This window comes from Mytilus galloprovincialis, chromosome 4, assembly GCF_965363235.1.
Source record: "Mytilus galloprovincialis chromosome 4, xbMytGall1.hap1.1, whole genome shotgun sequence".
NCBI lineage: Eukaryota > Metazoa > Mollusca > Bivalvia > Mytilida > Mytilidae > Mytilus > Mytilus galloprovincialis.
Window position 1 is genome coordinate 85624031 of NC_134841.1, and position 17620 is coordinate 85641650.

The following is a 17620-nucleotide window of genomic DNA, read 5'->3' on the forward strand; positions in this document are numbered from 1 at the left end:
TAGTTATGATATAATTTTTTTCTGACATGTTATTACCGAGAAGTCATTGATTGTATAGAAATAATGAAACCAAGTGTAACTTTTCCTATATAGCCATATGATGCGTTTGTGAAGAAATTCGTTTTTGTTTTTTAACAGTGATTTCCATAAAAATATAAATCATACATAAAAAAAATATATATCATATATAAATATTACAAGAAACTGTAGACATTTCGGTATTTTATTGTAAAAAAGTTTATTCAGTTCGGAAAAGAAATATCTTTAATACTTTTGAAATGGAAATGTGCTTTAATATTAATTAATAAGAGAATTTCAAATAGCGATAACACTTTTGACCTGAGACTTGGTTGTGTTCACATCTTTACGGATAGTTGTCTCAGAAGCAATAATAATACAGCTTTTACTTGTTTGGCTTTCTAACTTTTTTATCTGAGCGTCACTATCTAGACGAAACACTCGTTTGGCGTATCAAATTATAAGTCTGGTAACTTTGATAACTATCAATATTTTTACACCAATTTTCAGAAAAAGTCACTTTATTATATAATTGTTACTTGAATTTAGTTCACGGTTCACACTTGTTATGATTTTGAAGTTTACGTAGAATAACTAAAACAGTACAATGAAAACTTATGGAAACTATGAATATATGCGTTAAAATTCCATATTAAAAAAACCCGTACACACTGCTTAGGTCAATCTAATTAATACTTAAAGATGTATTTTCTTCTTCTCCATTATATCGGGGTTATATGTCAAACGCTCCCCTTTCACAAATGCATTAGATATTTAATGTAGACTCAATTGAGATTTTATTTCAAAACAACACTTGAGTTAACTCCCTTACACCACTTTTCCATCATAAAATCTGTAATATTGTAATTTTACATATGAATTTACTAACTTGATAAAAGTTAGAAGACATTCAGATAGAATTTAGCATAAACTCCAGTCTTTAAAATAAGGACACTTAAAGAAACCCGTTTATTATAGTTCCTGGCTTACGTTTTTTTACCAACTTTGAGAATTAGTAATGGAAAGTAACTAGAATCATATTCAAAACAGTGTAGCTGTGGCCATTGATTGACAACCTTAAATTATCCCATTGACTGGGGCAGATTATGTGAACGTTTGTCTGTAACAACCGCTGCTCACTATGTACTTGATAAAGGCACTTAAACTGTGGGGTCACAAAAGGTTCTCAACACCTAAATAAAGAAGTTAGAAAAACTAATCAGGAATAACACGATGTTTTGATTTATATCAATAATATAAATCAAAACATAAAGTTATTCCTGATTAATTTTTCGAACTATTTTAATTTTAAAGGCGTTAAGAACCTTTGGTGACCCCACAGTTTAAATTCTATAATAAGTAAGTAGTGAGCAGTTGTCGTTGCAGACACACGTTCACCTAATCTGCCCCAGTCAATGGGATACTTTAAGGTTGTCAATCAATGGCCACAGCTACACTGTTTTGAATATGATTCTATATCAATCCTTAGATAATGCTGTATAGCTAAATCATTTTAGCGTGTACTTTAAGCACTACAGTAAAGTTTGTCTTTTTGCTGGGTGATTCTTTATTGTTTATATAGAAACGAACTGTTCGTTTAAAAATTTCAGTCATCCTTGGTCTTTTCTTATCCGTCCTATGATGTGATTGAATAAACATAACTATTGTTACATTTGTCCAGTTCTATAGATATTAGACGTATATGATGTTGATTATAATTTTATGAATGCTCTTCAGCTTCGTTTTTGATTTGGTCTTTCAGTTGTTTTGATTAGAGCGTCTCTGAAAAGTTTATGTAGACGAAAAGTGCGTCTGACGTACATACTGTACAGAGTGTATCTCAGATGAGTGTTTTCTTCATTGTTATTCGCTGTAAGATAGCCTCTATATTTGATGATGTAGCTAACATAATTAGCAAACGCAGATTGTATCTATTTTTGTTTACTATTTATCAATACAAACTATTATTTATGTATTTAAGTTAATCCTTTTTTTTTATATAAATTAATCTTTAAGAAAATTAAGAACATGCCTTTGAAAAAAATTGAGAACAACACGTTTAATAATTTCCTGCGTCCGAAGCGCTTTTCTGGACACACGCGTTCACTATCTGAAAAATGATTTCATTTGAACGGAATGTACAAATCTGTATGTAAAGTTTATAAAATTTATTTTATATCAGGTAAGTTGATGAAACATCTTATTGGTTGAATGATAATTCGTTATGCAAAGAAACAAAGTACCAAATACAAGTCATATTTGAGGTATGTATACAAATATGTTAGATGTATATAGATTTACAAAAAAATGTATGTATTAACCATAACCGAAAGAAAACATCAAGTGTGTTTCAAAATCAGACTAAGTAAAATATGTCTTGCAACAAAAGAATGAATTAAAATCAAGGCGTCTTTTGTTTGGTCATTTTGTATTTTGTACAAAGTCTTTGGTCGTATATGAAATATCTGTGTCACAGATATCTACAGATATTTTAACATTTTAGCAACCACAAGTCCTCCTTCCCTCGATTGTGACATCACTGAATGAGACTTATCACCAAAGTTGTAAATGACCAACATGACGGATGCCACTTGTTGGAACAGGATCTAGATACCATTATAGAGTATATGCCTTGGGATCATTCTTCGTTTCTGTTGGGGTCATGTAGCTCAGTGTTTTGTGGACTTTTTCTATTTGTATTTCTATCATTTTTTTCTTTGTGTGAACTTTTATTGATAACATCAGATTTTTCAAATAAAAAGAAAAGTACTTGAATGACAATGAAAAGACTTAAAAGACTTAGCTAATATTCTGTATATATGTGCCTGTCCCAAGTCAGGAGCCTGTAATTCAATGGTTGTCGTTTGTTTTGTGTTACATTTTTGTTTTTCATTCAATTTTTGTACATAAATTAGGCCATTAGTTTTCTCGTTGAATTGTTTTACATTGTCATTTAGGAACCTTTTTAAAGCTGACTATGCGGTATGGGCTTTGCTCATTGTTGAAGGACGTACGGTGACTTATAGTTGATAATTTCTGTGTCATATGACTCTTGTGGAGAGTTGTGTCATTGGCAATCATACCACATCTTCTTTTTTTATATTAAGAACGAGGATTATATCTCAATCCTTAGATATTGCTTAAGTTAAACAATTATTAGGTCTTTCCATATTTTTATGGATAGACCTTTTGATTTTGTTCTGATTATTTTTTTTCTCTTCGATCTAATTGTTTCTTGCGCTGTTTTGATGTGTCAAAAGATGTCGCTTATATTTTATACAGTCTATATGCGTTTGAAACTGACCCTGTTTAACAGAACATTTTTCTTTGTGAAGCCCCGGTCACACCTTACCGGATAGCACGAACGGACGCCTAACGGATGAAAATAAAAGTTGTCCGTTGACAACATTGTTATCCGTTGGGAGTCCGTTGATGTACTGACCGAATAAAACGGACGTGTAACGGATGCATAACGGACACACACCAGATATACAACGTACGAGAAACGGACACGTACCGGACATAACGGATGTCGAACGTACATCCAACGGACGAGTAACGCATAAAACGGACACCTAACGGAAGCGTACCGGATAAAACGGATGAACAAGATATACGGAAAAATCAAAGGCGACAATAATAAAACATGTAAATCGCATAAATATTCAAAATGTTTCTGTGTTACTGGTTTTACTTTGTTCTTCAAAATTCTGCCAAAGGGCAGTGTCTGCCCTGAATATGAACTGCTTGATTGTGAAGACGTGCCTATACTCTAAGATCGATTATGAATATAATAAGAATTCATGAACCTTAAGAAATCTGACATACCAATAATTGGCATTATTGACGCAAAATTTTCAATTGAAATTTATCCGTTTCAGATCCGTTCATCATCCGTCCGGAAGAAGTCCGTTTCTCGTCCGTTCAACATCCGTTTTATCCATTAAACGTCCGGTAGAAGTCCGTTGGTTAATTTATCTTCCAGACCTCCAACGGATCGATGTATAACGGACACGTAACGGATACAAAACGGAAACGAAACGGACAAGTACCGTACAAAACGGACGCCTAACGTACGCTCAACGGACATTTTATCCGTTGGACGTCCGTTCAAACTTTTGAACATGCTCAAAATTTTCCATCGGACAGAACGGACGTCGACGGATAAAACGTACGCTTAGCGGACATGCAACGGATATGGACGGACGTCTAACGGTTAAGAACGGACGTCTAACGAACATGAACGGATTGAAAAAATGTTATCCGTTAGGTGTCCGTTCGAGCTATCCGGTAAGGTGTGACCGAGGCTTATGAGTTATCTTCCCAATTAATTTTCATTGTTATGAGATCTCCTTCGCAACCGTAAAAGAAAGCGACAAGTGTTTTGATTTGAGCTCCACTAAAATAAAAAAGATAGGTCAAGGTAAAAGGTCAAGGTCATGTTCTAAATTTTGATTTTGGCTTGTTATTACTTAGTATGAAATTCAAAACAGTGTAGCTGGTGCCATTGATTGACACATTAAAATCATCCATTGACTGGGACAATTTAGGTGAACGTTTGTCTGTAACGACTACTGTTCACGACGTACCTACGATAGACATTTAAACTGTGGGGTCTCCAAAGGTTTCTTAACGCCTTTAATTATAAAATAATTCGAAAAATTAATCAGGAATAACCTTTGTGTTTTGATTTATATAATTGATATAAATCAAAATATCGTGTTATTTCTGATTAATTTTTCGAATTACTTTATTTAGGTGTTGAGAACCTTTGGTGACCCCATAGTTTAAGTATCTTTAAAAAGTACATAGTGAGCATTGGTCGTTACATACAAACGTTCACCTAAATTGTCCCAGTCAATGGATGATTTTAATGTGTCAATCAATGGCACCAGCTACACTGTTTTGAATTTCATACTATTATGAGAAGCAGTATAAGTCACAATTATAAGTCAAAATACGACCTTGAAGACAGAGCTTGACTCACACTGAAGAGCAAGCTATAAAGGGCAAACAATGACTAGTGTAAAACCATTCAAACAGGAAAACCTATTTAGGAAACGAGAAAAGAGAAACAATAATGAACCACACAAACATAAGACAACAACTGAACATCATACGCTGATTTAAAAAAATATATAAAACCTTTAGAAATAGTAGACTTCACTGCCGTATGTTCTTGATCAATAGTCATGAAACTACTCAGTCAAGCGACATACGTTATACTTTCCCGAAACTTAGACATACGTAAAAATACATTTGTAGTATACTCATTTGATGATAATATGTTGCGATGGTCGATTGAATATATTTAACCTTTGCTTGTTATTTGTTATACGGGAGATAATCCAAATTGTATGTCTGCATTTTCAATAAAGTATATCGTATTTTGCTTGTCTTATTTCTGTTTACACTCCTATGATGAAATATTCTTGTAATTACGTTAATAATATTAAATGCTTGGGTCGCTTCTCTAGACCTCTTTTAAAGCTTTTTTGTTCAGTGCAAAAGTTATCACTGGTTAACCCTGTCTCTACACTCAGACCTGTGTATGATTCTGACCTTTTCAGCACAACACATTTATGTTTTTCCGTGCTAGCAGTAGTTTTTCGATGTTAAAATATCATAAATACACCAAAAAGGTTAAATCCAGGCATAAACCAAACACTGACGGAATCGCATGACCTTAAAAAAAGCGAGGCCTGTTGTGTCGACAGTATGAGCATTAAAGTTAGTATTGCTTGTTTGCATGGCGATTCTTTATATTAATATAAAAGCAAACTGGTCAGTTTACAAGTTTCAGTCATTGATAACTGGATTGAACAGAAAGGACTATTATACCCTGTTCGATAGGTAATAGACAAAGATAATGCAAAGTATATGGCCCACATATCAAACAAACAAACGTTACATTTACAGGTTGATAGATTGCTTGAATCCTTACTTGGCATAACGTTTTTGGGAATTTCGGTTATGAATAGTTTTCTACCTCAGATTGCGGACCATGTGTTTGACATGTGTATTAAATAAAATGTCCCAAATTCAGGCGTCAACAGCCCTTTTGCATTTTTTTATTGGTCTCAGTGTGTAGTTTACTAATTTTCCAAGAGATTAGTCCAAAAATAAACACATCGATGTGTCCTGGTATCTATGATGAGTTTATTTACAACCACTGGGTCGATGCCACTGCTGGTGGAGATTTATTTCCCGGAGGGTATCAGAAGCCCAGTAGTCAGCACTTTTTGTGCTGACATGAATTTTCATTGATATGTTTATAGTATGAAATTCAAAACAGTGTAGCTGTGACCACTGTTCATGACGTACCTACGATAGACATTTAAACTGTGGGGTCACCAAAGGTTTCTTAACGCCTTTAATTATAAAATAATTCGAAAAATTAATCAGGAATAAACTTTGTGTTTTGATTTATATAATTGATATAAATCAAAATATCGTGTTATTTCTGATTAATTTTTCGAATTACTTTATTTAGGTTTTGAGAACCTTTGGTGACCCCATAGTTTAAGTTTCTTTAAAAAGTACATAGTGAGCATTGGTCGTTACATACAAACGTTCACCTAAATTGTCCCAGTCAATGAATGATTTTAATGTGTCAATCAATGGCCACAGCTACACTGTTTTGAATTTCATACTATTTATAAATTTACTGTTTACAAAATTTAGAATTTTTTGTAATACTCAGGCATAGATTACCGTAGCTGAATTTGGCAACACTTTTCGGAATTTTGGTCCTCAATGCTCTTCAACTTCGTACTTTATTTGGCCTTTTTAACTTTTTTGGATTCGAGCGTCACTGATGAGTCTTTAGTAGCGAAACGCGCGTCTGGCGTATATACAAAATTTAGTCCTGGTATCTATGATGAGTTTATTTTGCATCATTTCTTCCTAGGAGGTGGTAAAACCATTTATTATAATCCATTGTAATAATAGCGCTCCTTATCGTGCTCTCCAACTTCAAATTTATTTGGCATTTCAACTGTCATGATTCAATTTCAATTAACGAATCTCATGTACAGAAAACGAGCGTCTGGCCCACACATATATAAGCCTGTTATATTTTTTTATTTTTGTACGCACTGTAAGAGAACATCCATTTTTGATGTAGCTAACGTAATCAGCAAACCTTATTTGTATATTAAATATTTACTATTTATCAAAACAGACGAATATGTATTTGATTAACCCCAATATTTATCTAATCTTTTTACAAAATTATGTACATGCGTTTGAACCGAAACATTAATTATTTGAGGAATGATTAAAATAGTGCGGAATGTACAAATCTGTATGCAAAATTCGAAAAGTGAATAAAGCATATTATTGCTAATAATTTATTATAACCACAATTAGGGAACTAAAACATGGATTACCTTTTAAGGTATGTATAGAGTATGTTACTAGTAGTTGTACGCAAAACTGTATGCATTAACAAAACATTCAGTGTCTTAAAAAAAAAGCCCTCATATAGCACTGTATTTTGTTTTAATATTGAGTCAAATAAGACACGCAGTAAATAAAAGAATTAAAATTTGGATATGTTTAAATTTTCACAACCACAACCCAGTCCTCCTTCCCTCTGTGTGACATCACTGAATGAGACTTATCACCGAAGCTGCACATCAACAACATGATCTGCAAACCCTTATTGAGTAAGCAAGATCATCCCTAGTTTCTGTGTTTCGTTTATTTAAATGTCTTTTAATCTTTGCCATGGTGTAGTAAGTTTCACTTCAATTTGTGAGTGTCCTCTATATATCTTCCATCTATTTGTTTAAATATTTAACAAGTCATTTCATAATTACTAATATCTATAAATGGATAAGTCCTTGGTATAACTGTGTGTGAACTTTCTATAAATAAAATGAGATTTTCCAACTAAGGGATCATACATGAATGTCATGTAAATGATAATGAACTTGTAGAAGCTTCTTATACTTTCTCTTCTAGAAAAGACTTCAGAAGGAGGTTTATCTCAAATCTTAAATACTTCTTTTTAAATTTCAAAATTATAATACTACAGTTACAGTATATTCAATAAGAATCCATAATTTAGATTGACATTCCAAAATAACATTTTATTTCCAAATGAAAATGCAAAATTCACGACTGCAAGTGATTCCTACAATGCACTGGAAAGCAAATGAAAGGCTTGATACTCATAATTACGCAATTGTTCCACAAACATTGTAATAATAAGAATTTGATTCTTACGATGATGACTGATGTACCCATATTTTGACTATTATATTTATTGTGTCTGTTTATTTAATGCATCAATGTAAAAATATCGGAAATTGATGAGACTATCATTACAAAAGTGAGAGGGTTAGCGCTATAGAACCAGGTTTAATCCACCATTTTCTACATTTGAAAATGCCTGTACCAAGTCAGGAATATGACAGTTCTTGTCCATTCGTTTTTGATGCGTTTTGTTATTTGATTTTGCCATGTGATTATGGACTTTCCCAATTGATCTTCCTCTAAGTTCAGTATTTTTGTGATTTTACTTTTTAAAAGAGTTGTTAAAGTGTTGATCGTGCGCACATTTTTAGTATGAAGCCCCTTGAACAATTAAATGGCTATCGTTAATGTTAATGATTAATTTGAATGGGAAATATAAAACCATAAGAGACCTTCTTAAAGAGCTTTCATACCCTGCATCTCAGCTGCTAAGGATGTTTATCCGGATATTTACCCGTGATGTAAGTAACTCTTTGATGTTAAAGTAATTTTTATATGATATTTATAATATAACAAAAAAAACATATAATTTGTTATGCTTGAACTGATATGAAGTAACCATTTAATTGCCATCGAATTGTCATCTTAAGGTTTTATAATCATGTCAAATATTTGTTTGACTTATTGTTGCAAAAAGTAAAATAACAAAAAACCGAACTCATTTTCAAAAAAAATTCAAAACGAAAAGTTCGTAATCCAATGCGTAAATCATATGCTCAAACACATCAAATGAATAATATTCTTGACTTGGTACAGACATTTCTTTATGTAGAAAATGGTGGATTAAACTTGATTTTATAGCTAGATAAACCTCTCAGTTATATGACAGTCGCATTAATAATAATAATGCGTTTTTCCGTAAGCAAATATACAGCTCATAGGATTAAATACATACATAAATTATACAGTTTACATATAAATGCCATTATATTGTGCAAAATGTGTATTTCCTTCTATGTTAAATATTTTCGAAACACCTACTTACATTTCTATTACTCACGCCTGTAAAATGAAAATGACAAAAACTACTACTAAGGTCAAGATGACTTCAATGCCCTCTAGAATTCTGATTAATACTTTAATAATAAATTACCAGACAAGAAAATTTCAGACATACAAATGATTTATGGGCATTTGAGCAGATTTACATCGATCAGTTTTTATTTAATATTATTTAAGTTAACTGTCCAGGAGATAATCATATTTAGACAATGTTTACACGTTTGCTGTTCTAGAAATTATTTCAACGTCAAATTTATGTTATGCATAACGTGTGTCACTTCCAAAACGTCTCCATTATGCTAACAACTTGTTTAGTAATCTCACTAGGTAACTCTGTCACAACACGTAGACATTCCTATGATTTTGACTACTACGTATGTGCGTAATTTTGAGTTCACAGTAGTATACTGATGTTCATATCTTATTAATACACCAAGAAGGTACAAATCTAGGTATACACCCAAAACTGAGGGAATGACATGAACTCAATTAGAAGCAATACCGCGTGCGTCAACCATGTACAGTTCAGACAGGGATCCTCAATTGATAAATTAGTTTAACATTTAAAGGGCATTAGCTACGAGATATAAAAAAAAGTATGCTTTGTTTTTGTTCAATCATTAATGATTAATTGTAATGTAAAATAATGAATAAATAATTCACTTTTAGCCGGCAGTATGGTTTAATTTTGTCAAAACAAGCTCATTCAATCCGTAATCATGTGACCTTCAATATAACCTCTTAGCTTAAGATTGGTTACGCAGGAGTTAGGCGTGTTCAGTTTTCAACGTTTTCAACGTTTTCAACGGGACATTGAAATTCAAATTGGAACAGGGTAAACCATTTGATTGACTGTTTCGATCCACACAAAATCATTCTCATACAGGTAAAAACGATGATTAACATTATATTTAATACAGCATATAGAGGATACACACATGAAGGATTGTTATTTTTTACAGTTACAGTAAATTTCAATATGAAATACAGCAAGTTTCCATCACTTGGAATGTTTTTATACTATCTTTTTTCGATTTTTCACCCGCTATTTCAACATACTGTAAGCATATTGCTTCAGATCTGTCAAAATCTCTAGAACGGAGGCTTGATATTTACTCAAATTGTCAGGTAAACTTTGATCAGACTGGTTTTGCAAATTCGACCCAATATTCGAATCTTTTGATAAAACTACAAGAATGTTTAGCAACGTCTGCTTCATCTCGCGCATGTCGTCACTGTAAACCTGTTTGAAAAAGTTATTTATCTTTACACCATCCTCCGATTTTTCTACAGCTGACAAATACTTGTAATAGACTTTTAGATCCCTTATAATTGTAGACAATCTGTAAGATGGCAACTGTATCCGTTGTTGCGTTGGAGTGACAGGCCGAGATTTCTGAAACAAAAAGGCAACTCATCAATATAAGATAAAAAAAAATGTTTACGTTCGTAACATGCAATTGTATATTGAAAAAAAAAAATGAACAAAGATTATGATGCACTGTAAAGTATGGATGCGTTAATTACTTCTCAGAATTATATTGTTCATATTTTAATGTCAATATATGAGTAAGAGTGCGCAAATATTATAAAACAAAATCCTTAATCTGGGCTTTTAAGTCTAAGTTTGTACCTACACTAAAGAAGTTTTTATGCTCACAATCAAGAGAGTAATGTCAAAATTTACTTATTCATATTTGCCTACAATTTTTCGTTCTTTAAATAATAATGAAATGTAATTAAAACAGTAAGTTGATTTACACTTCCGAGAAAACGTTAACACTTATCAGCGAAAGTAGAAAAAATCTTATTGCAATAGGAGAGCAAAACAGTGATCGACATTGTTCGACTCTAGATTGGTTTGTTTAAGAGAGTGTCTTTATATTTTCGTTAATAAAAACTTACAAAATGGTTGATTGCAGCCTGTGTTTGGAGTATTATATCTCTTAGCAGTAAAGAAATCATGCTATGATCATCAGTTGTATCATCAACAGAAACATCAAGTGGTGAAGTAAATTCTGATTGCGTATCATACATAGTGCGAATGTCATCAAAATGAAACGTTGTTGGAAGGAAAACTGATATATCCATCGATCTATGTTGTATTGGTAAGATAAAGCTGTGTGACAATTGGATTAGAGTGTCCATTTCTTGTAATATTATTTTTTTATCTGAAAGAAAGGAGACGATGTTGATTTATAACCGATTTTTTACTTAATCATTGTTCAATGATGATATAATGATACATATGTCTGTGCTAAAGGAATGCCTCTTTTGGTCGTTTGTTCGCTTGAATACAGTGTTTATAAAATTTAGACACTCATACCACGTCTTCTTATATGTATAGACAACTTTAAGCACATACTCCTTTCCCTAATTTCAGAGATAAAGTCAATATTTTGCTATACGAAAACTAAAGAAATATTTGGCTTAAACCAGATTTAAGGTACACAATTCTGCTATGATCAACAATCTAACTGTTTTATTAAAATCCAGTGACAAGTTGAAATAGAGTTCTCAAATATAAAGAGGGTTCCGGCTTATAGATCTAAACAAGAAAACAAACGAATGGATCCACTTCTCCGTTTTAAGTATACAGATGTGTAATCGTGACGGTTTGTGTTATGCATATGTCCATAGTTCATTACTTTGTCACTTGTTTATTTCTAATTAGCTTTTTTTGGAGATTCCCCAATGACTCTAAAAATATTCACATCTAGAAACATTAGAATTATTAATTTAAGAGAAACATTAGAATTATTAATTTTAGCATACACCAAGGAAACAAGGTGACATTTTTTTACTGGCCAAGAACAACCCGCCAAATATGATAGCGGTATAAGTTATTGCCTATTTGATCTCAACTATGATTTAGATTTTGACAAGAAGAAAATAAAAAAAATGTAAACTTACATGTATCTGTGATTAAGCTTGAATTCGAATGAAGTTAACTGATGTATCATTTATGTTTATATATGAAAATTAAAAGTAATTATAATTAATGGAAAACCGCAAGAGACTTCTGTTGGTATAAAGTAGCCAATGAACGTTTGATTGGAGACTTCAAATTATGTAAATTATGTAAATATTTGACTTATGATATCGTTACTGATATTAAATAATGAATGAAGTGATATCAAGTGTGCACTAAGTTCAATTATAATTCATACTTTTGTTTTCCATGCCTTTACATTAGGAATGCCCTTTATCTTATCTTAAAGGAGTAAACGTTCGTTTTCGGCTACTGCCAGGTTCAAAAAAGCCTTATCTTTTTATCTTCATTAGTCGAATCTCAGTTGGTAGCTACCGTTAGCATCAAATGGAGTAAAAGACTTAACGTTATTACGACACATTTTTTGTCATATTGGGTACCCCATTTCTACCCTCATACATTGTACATCGTTTCTTACATTCGGTAAACAAATTATCACTGGTTAATAGTAATTAAAGGTATCAGGCTTATAATAACTTAATACGCCATACGCGGGATTCGTCTACATAAGACTCATCAGTGACGCTCAGATCAACATAATTATAAATCCAAACAAGCACAAAGTTGAAGAGCATTGAGGACTCAAAATTCCAAATCGTTGTGCCAAATACGACTAGGGTAATCTATGCCTGGGATAAGAAAGGTTTATCCTGTCATTACATTCAGACCTTTGTATGATTCTGACTTTTTCAGCACAACACATTTATGTTTTTCCGTGCTAGCAGTAGTTTTTCGATTTTCAAATATCAAAGATACACCAAAAAGATTAAATCCAGGTATAAACCAAACACTGACAGAATCGCATGACCTTACAAAAAAGAGACCTTGTGCGTCGACTTGGTGAGCATTAAAGTTAGTATTGCTTGTTTGCATGGCGAGTCTGTATTGTTTATAAAGAAGCAAACCGGTCAGTTTACAAGTTTCAGTCATCGATAATTGAATTAAACAGAAAGGACTATTGTAACTTATTTCCTAGGTAATAGACAAAGATAATTCAAAGTATGTGGCCTACATATCAAACAAACAAACGTTACATTTAAAAATTGAAAGATTGCCTTAATCCTTACTTGGCATAACGTTCTGGGAATTTCAGTAATGAATAGTTTTCTATCTCATACTGCGGACCAGGTGTTTGACATGTTTATTGAATAAAATATATAGAATCATGCTGCAACAGCCCTTTTGCATTTTTTTTTTATCTCAGTGTGTAGTGTACTTTATTTCCAAGAGATTACAGTCAAAATATAAACACATTGATGTGTCTAGCATCGCTTCTCCTTACGAGGTGGTAAACCAATTCATTATAGCTATACTCATTGCAGTGTAATGATATATATATGTTGTGTACAAGTTATCATTTTGTACAAGATATAATTTGTTCAAAAAAATTGTACAAATTATAATTTGTATTTTGACTTTGTACAAATTGTAATTTGTACAAAAAGTGCCTGTACAAATTATAATTTGTACAAAATAAGGCTTAGTTTCACTTATAGCTTGTACAATATTGTAGAAGAAGAGTCACCAATTGGTTCTACTTGGTTTCTGCTTAAGACTCCTGATACATTACCAGCTATTGTCCCAACACGGTAGCCAAAATTTACTACTTCTACAACAACACCTTGTATATTCCTCGGGTCGGTCGGTGCTCGGTCATATTGTGGTATTGGAATAATAACATTGTCTCCAACAGATAAGTCACTCAGTTTCTATTTTGTATTTCTTGTAAGGACATCTGCTTGTATTTTGTGGTCAGACAATGGGCGTTTTCTTGCACGAATGATCGGTGTTTCCACTTCCTCTGATACAACTTCAATGGTTGTACTAGTTGACCCAGAATCGTTCAGTTCTCTTTCTGTTTCTACCGATTCAGCATCTGTGTTTTCATCCGTGTTATCTATCTCATTTTTACTGTTCTCCTCTGAAACCTCTTTAAACACTTTCTCCGAATCTTCCTCAGTTTCAAGATTTGGCAAAAGTTCCTTGGGCAAAGAAGATGACACGATCTATTTTTCTGAAATTGCACAAAGCGCAAACCTTCAGACCACTGTTGTATGTCATTGTCATTCATCCATGATATGAGCATTTCTTTAATGTCTGCATTTGCTCTTTCTACAGACCCTTGACTTTGGGGATGTCATGGTCGCCCATGAACTATGACTAATTCTGACCATAACGATTTCAGTTCTGTGATTATATGTGCACTGAACTCTCTCCCATTATCGCTTTGGAGGATATGGGGTGCACTAAAGAGAAGAAAAATGTCAAGTAATTGATACGAAACTTCAGCAGGTCTCTTAGATTTCAGAGCTCTAAACATGCTAAATTTGGTGAGATGATCTTGATAGTGCATTATCCTTTTAAATTCATGGTTAGGGACAGATTGAAGGTCTACAAGGTCAACCTGCCCTCTACAGTTGAAGTCAGCAGAAATTATAGGTTTAACAACAAGTTTTGATATGTCAGAACTTTTTCGTTTCAAGATACATTGTTCACAGTTGGTTGTGAATATGCATATTGCTTTCCGGCTAATGTTAGAAACATGTTTTTTTAGGTTCTTTGTTAGTTTTATGGAGACCTCCATGACCGACCCCAACATGTGCTGTTTTTATGATATCATACATATTGTCAATGGATAAGTAGTAAAGTATGGTGTCATCTGAAAGTAAGATTTAAACCATTTTGAGTATGGCACAAAGTTAAACTTGTTTTTTATTATAAAGATAATTATGTTATGAGCCCTAACAGCGATATACTTGTTCAAATTTTATAAATATAATAAGATCTGTGAAATAGTTAAGCTCATATTGTCGTCTATTTCTGTGTGTGTTACATTGTAGTGTTGTGTCGTTGTTCGTTCTCCTCTTATATTTAATGCGTTTTCCTCAGTTTCAGTTTGTTACCCCGATTTTGTTTTTTGTCCATGGATTTATGAGTTTCAACAGCGGTATACTACTGTTGCCTTTATTTATGACCTAAAGTTCTTTGAATAATACTTGTACACCCTTATTCACTGTGATAATATGGAGTTTAGAATTTAGGTTGATGTGCCATAGTGACTGCAATCTTCTGTATGCAATAATGCATAGTTTGATTGATTTAATCGTCATGAATATGCATGGAATATTTGCCACTGGACGTTAAACAACCAATAACTAATCAGTCAATTAAAATTCCAGGATTTGGGATAGATTTTTGTTTACATTTGATTTCAGACCCTCTTTTTTATTTGTCATATAAAACAAAACAAAACTTACTATTTCCTCCTTTTTTTGCTGAGCTTTTCAATATCAGAAACTTCAATAACATCATATTTCTTTAGCAAATGTCTGTCTTGGTCACTTTTCTTCAGTGCCTCTTTTGCATTTTTAACTTGAGAAATTAACTCATTCAATTTGTCCCTGGTATACAGATGTTTGTGCTTAGATGTGTTATTCTCAGCTAACTGCTGAACTTCTTGGTAAAATTTATCCTGTTGATCAACACTACTAGCCATTTTTAATATACAATGTAAATTAATCAATATATGACTTTAAAAATAGCACTGAAAAGTTTTTATAGTGGGTATCAACACTTTTTTTTATTACAATATCCATATGATAAATTATATTGTACAAGTTATAAGTGAAATTAAGCCTTATTTTGTACAAATTGTAATTTGTAAAAGCACTTTTTGTACAAGTTATAATTTGTACAAAGTCAAAATACAAATTATAATTTGTACAATTTTTTGTACAAATTATAATTTGTACAAAATGATAACTTGTACACAACATATATATGGCTTTTTATCGTGCTCTCCAACTTCATACTTTATTTGGCATTCCAACTGTCATGATTCAATTTCAATAAACGAGTCTCATCTATAGAAAACGAGCGTCTGGCCCACACAATTAGAAGCCTGTTATCTTTGATGAATTGATTTCTTTATTTTTTGTACTCGCTGTAAGAGAACATCCATTTTTGATGTACCTAACGTAATCAGCAAACCCAATTTGTATATTAAATTTTTACTATTTATCAAAACAGACGAATATTTATTTGATTAACCCCAATCTTTATCTAATCTTTTTAAAAAATTAGGTACATGTGTTTGTACCCAAACATTAATTATTTGAGGAATGATTAATAAAGTGCAGAATATACAAATCTGTCTGCACAATTCGTAAAGTGAATGAAGCATCTTATTGTTAATAATTTATTATAACCAAATTAAGGGAACTACACCATGGATTACAAGTGACTTTTTAGGTATGTATAAAGTATGTTACTAGTAGTTGTACACAAAACTGTATGCATTACGAAAACATTCAGTGTGTTAAAAAAAAACTCATATTGAACTGCATTTTGTTTTAATATTGAGTCAAAAAAGACATGCAGTAAATAAAATAATTTGAATTTGGATATGTTAAAATTTTCACAACCACAACCCAGTCCTCCATCCCTCTATTGTTACATCACTGATTGAGACACATCACCGAAGCTGCAAATCAGCAACATGATCTGCATACCCTTATGGAGCATGCGAGATCATCCCTAATTTCTGCGATTTGTTGATTTAATTGTCTTTTTATCTTCTTTGCCATGGTGTTATCAGTTTCATTTCAATTTGTGAGTGTCCTCTATATATCTTCCATCTATTTGTTTAAATATTTAACAAGTCATTTCATAATTACTAATATCTATATATGGATAAGTCCTTTGTATAACTTTGTGTGAACTTTCTATAAATAGAATGAGATTTTCCAAATAAGGGAAAATACCTGAATGCCATGTAAATGATAATGAACTTGTAGAAGGTTCTTATACTTTCGCTTCTAGATAAGACTTCAGAACGAAATTTATTTCAATCCTTAAATACTTCTTTTATAAATTTCTGCAACACTATAGAGTTACAGTATATTCAATAATAATCCATAATTTTGATTGATATTCCAAAAAAGTAATTAATTTCCAAATAAAAATGGTGCAAATGGTCTTGCTACAAACAATGACTTACTCTTAATTGAACTCAAAACTACTAAGTTATATGTATATCATTGAATATTTTTCGAAACACATAGTGACCTACCTACATTTTAATTACTACAGCCTGTATAATTATAATGAAAAAAATATATAACTAAAATCAAGATGACTTTATGCGTTCTAGATTCCTGATGAATACTCCAAGAAAATTCCAAGAACACAAATTATACTTTGCTAAAATTGCAGACATAAATATTGATGTATGAGTAGATTTAGCAGTTTTTATTTGATATTATTTTGGCTAACTGGAGATAATCCTATTTAGACCATGTTCACACGTTTTTCATTTTAAAACTTATTTCGCAAATATTTGCTATG

General features: G+C 32.1%; 1 protein-coding gene across 1 annotated transcript in view; it reads left to right on the top strand.

Moving 5' to 3' along the window:
* The first annotated feature begins 7303 nt into the window (after positions 1-7303).
* Positions 7304-17620, top strand: part of LOC143070807 (uncharacterized) — a 42729-nt gene continuing 32412 nt past the window's right edge. The window contains exon 1 of the mRNA XM_076244945.1: positions 7304-7417. The gene's annotated coding sequence lies outside the window, so the exon portion shown is untranslated. The remainder of the gene's footprint in view (positions 7418-17620) is intronic.